Here is a 4455-nt window from a genome sequence, read left to right on the forward strand (position 1 = left end):
TAGTGTTATAACCTAATGAATGAAAATCTTTCCGAAAAAATACAGATGGTCAGTGGATTGTTTGCTTTTATAATGTAATGCCTATATACATTAATCTTCACGTGTGTTTAGGTATATCTCAACGCATATTGCTGACAAAACGCAGCTGTGATCAAAATCAATACCGTGTCATGGATTTTACTCAGTTTACAGACATTGTGTGCCTTAAACTTATTTCGGAACCATTCGGTGTAAAATCGATCGTCGTGAATGTACCGAGTCTTAATATTGGTACACAACTGTCAACTTATTACGCTCGGCACGAGTCGGAGACAGTTACCCATTTCGTCAATAATGTTCTATCTTAAATCACACACTTGAGTTGTAGCGGACTTTTGTCCATCTAGAATCACACACTTGAGTTGTGACGGACTTTTGTCAGTAACGTTCTATCTAGAATCACATACTTCAGTTGTGACGGACTTTCGTCAGTACTGTTCCATCTAGAATCACACACATCAGTTGTGACGGACTTTCATCAGTACTGTTCTATCTAGAATCACACACTTCAGTTGTACCGGACTTTTGTCAGTAACGTTCCATCTAGAATCACACACTTCAGTTGTGACGGACTTTCGTCAGTACTGTTCTATCTTGAACCACATACTTCAGTTTTGCCGGAATTTTGTCAGTAATATTCTATCCTTCATCACATACCTGGTTTCTAACAGACTTTCATCAGTAATGTTCTGTCTTGTATCACAGAAGCGAATCCAGTAGACCTGGATGAAGAAACAAGGCATTGCTCCAGATGTTGTCATGAGTTATCCGAATATCTCATATAAATTGTTTTAATACTTCTGAGTATCCTTAAACACGTTAACATCACATCATAAATAACATTTAATATCTTTGAGACTGAAAGAAACCGTCACTTCAAATGTTGTAAAGTTATTGTTTGTTTGTTTCGCTCAGAAGAAAGACTAGGTTCATTATTTCACGTTATACATACTGGTTTGAACCAGGTTTGGTTTCAACACTCTTGAACAGTGGTATCTCATTAGTTCCCAGACAGAAACTCTTCAGTTGATGACCATAAAGAAAAACCTCAAGCTAAGTTTAAAGGGGAATATGTCCTTTCCCAAATAAAACTCTGTTTATGTATTATTAAGTATTACAACGATAATCCGTAAAAAAATTCATAAAGTGGCCCACGAATCAAACTATCTAGTCCATGATGCGATGTGGCTATTGAGAAACATTGCTACAGGTCGTGCTGAACTAATTAAGAATACATTACTAAAATCTGTATTCATTTAATTGACCAAACACCCTTTGAAGTTAAGATTAGTACCAATAATTCCAAAAGATGGCAGCACCACAACTCAACAAAAACAATGGATTAACTAGGGTGGTATTGTAATGAAAGTTTTAATAAAGCGTGTAATCTGGCATTCAAAATATAACTATATGTTGATATTAGTTTATACCATATTTACATATGCGTGTTACGTCTCTAACGAAATTAATTGATCAACTGATGATCCATACTTAAACAAGGGTTACGTTCATCATCGTCCCCTGGTGGTTCAGTTGCACTTTTTGGGTTGAAACAACAAAAATACCGTTATGAATAATGATCTGCTATGTTAAATATAGACTCATCACTTTTTCCAAGCGAATACGAGGGCTGTTCAAAAAATACGCGGACTGACGTCATAAAACAAAATGTACTTTATTTAGAAGTTACAGGTCTGGGACCCCTTCAAAGTACTCTCCTCCCCAACGCACACACTTATCCCAACGGTGTTTCCACTTGTTGAAACAGTCCTGGTACGCTTCTTTTGTAACGTCTTCCAGCTCCTTCGTCGCATTTGTCTTAATCTCGGGAATCTTCTCAAATCTTCTTCCTTTTAAGGGTCTTTTGAGTTTGGGGAACAAGAAAAAATCGCAAGGAGCAAGGTCAAGTGAGTAGGGGTGGGTGGGGAAGAACAGTGATCGAGTGTTTGGCCAAAAACGCACGAGTTCTGAGGCACAAATTTCGCAGCAACGCGGTGCATCTTCAATTTTTCGTTTCAAACTCTCGTAACAAGATCCAACTGATATCTCACACTCTTCAGCAACCTCCCTGACAGTCAGACGTCGATTTGCCCGCACCAGAGTGTTGATTTTGTCGACGTGTGGGTCGTCAGTTGACGTGGAAGGACGTCCAGGACGCTCATCATCTTCAATGGAATGTCGACCATCCTTAAAACGTTCATGCCACTTGAAACATGCCGTACGCTTCATAGCAACATCACCGTAAGCCGTGTTAAGCATAGCAAAAGTTTCAGTCGCAGGTTTTCCAAGTTTAACACAAAATTTCACAGCAAGTCGTTGCTCCTTTAGGTCACTCATTCTGAAATCCGCCAAACGAAAAAATCGCACTTCACTTAAAACCGCGTAGCTAATACACAAATGAAGATATCTGCAATCGGGAAATGGCGTCGTAATCAGCTGATCTGTGCGAACCTAGCGACACCAAGCGGATTCCCCTGGAACCAACTGGAGCCGCGCAATTCAAACAGTTCGCGTATTTTTTGAACAGACCTCGTACTTTAAAAAAAAGACAATGGATTCTGACCAGAAATATGGATGCTTTGTTTAATATGTTTATTATTATTCACGGTGATCTCGACATAATTAACCATTTTATTTTTTGCGTCTGTTTTTTTTTATTCTAAAATGCGTTTTTACTACCGTTAATATTGGTGAAAAACGTAATAAACTAATGCGAAATTACCCTTTCTTCGCAAGTTGTTTTTAAAGAACCATAATTGAAATATATTGTTACAGGAATTATACTGAATTATATATATAATTTCAGGCACAATTAAAAACCAGATTTAATTGTAAGATTTTCATACAAAAGATATAGAAACGCTGAATAATCCATATTCTCTGCGTAAGGCACAACTTTACCGTTATTTTATTTTTTTATTTGTACCTATTAATAGTGCACCACCCATTCTACTCACGTACACAAAAATAATAGTATAATCTACGTCACTGATATTTATATGATTTCAACAAAAACTGCAGAGAAATAAGAATGGTTTCCCGGCAAACTCTCAGATATACATTTGCTAACGACATAATAATAGATAATTATATATTACATAATTTTATCATAACTCTTTTTATCTCAGTCACTGTACATCCAGTTGTGGGCCGGCATGGCCAAATGGCTTAAAGCGTTCGACTCGTAATCTGAGGGTCGCGGGTTCGAATGCCCGTCGCACCAAACATGTTCGCTCTTTCAGCCGTGGGGGCGTTATAAAGTGATGGCCAATCCCACTACTCGTTGGTAAAAGAGTAGCCCAAAAGTTGGCGTTGGGTGGTGATGACTACTTGCCTTCCCTCACTGCAAAATTAGGTAGCAGATAGCTCTCGTGTAGCTTTGCGCGAAATTCAAAAACAAACTGAAACAAACGCGATTATGGCAACTAATGGTACTGTCCACACGTTGTTCTTACTAAAAGAGTCGTTTAACTGTCTTGGAATCTCTCAGCTGTTTACTTCTTCAGGCTACAACTGCCCTGTTTCATATTTATATACAGACAGTTGACACTACGTACAATTGACTCTACCTCTCTACAAATGATTTTTTTTGGTTAGTAAAAAGATAAATAAAACTTAACTTTTACAGATTCTTATCCTGTTGTTACATCTTATTTAATGAATTCTTAACCTGCAGTCATATCTTATTTTAATAAATTCTTAACCTGCAGTCACATCTTATTTTAATAAATTCTTAACCTGCAGTCATATCTTATTTTAATAAATTCTTAACCTGCAGTCATATCTTATTTTAATAAATTCTTAACCTGCAGTCATATCTTATTTTAATGAATTCTTAACCTGCAGTCATATCTTATTTTAATAAATTCTTAACCTGCAGTCATATCTCATTTTATCTTCATTTTAATGAATTCTTTCATATCTCATTTTAATAAATTCTTAACCTGTAACCTGCAGTCACATCTCATGTCAAATGAATTCTTCCCCTGTAATATATTTAAGGTCCTTCACAAAAGTTTCTGGTGTCAAAACAGCCCTTGGCAAAAGGGTTTGTTACTAAATAGTAATATGTTGAGTCATGCAAGAATAACCAGTTGATGAACTTTATCAGAACTTGTTACGAGTCACATTTATCTGATAAACATAAGAATCTGTATAAACTACCTTATGAATATTATTTTATTACTACACCAGTTTGTTCATCTCAGAGATCTAAACATAAGAATCTGTAGAAACTACCTACATTTGTATTACCATTTGTATTATTTTATTGCTACACCAGTTTCTTCATCTCAGAGATCTAAACAAAAGAATCCTACCTTATGAATATTTTTTATTGCTACACCAGTTTGTTCATCTCAGAGATCTAAACATAAGAATCTGTAGACACCAGTTTGTTCATAGAGATCCATGAAT

The sequence above is a fragment of the Tachypleus tridentatus genome, chromosome 11 (genome assembly GCF_004210375.1).
Source record: "Tachypleus tridentatus isolate NWPU-2018 chromosome 11, ASM421037v1, whole genome shotgun sequence".
NCBI lineage: Eukaryota > Metazoa > Arthropoda > Merostomata > Xiphosura > Limulidae > Tachypleus > Tachypleus tridentatus.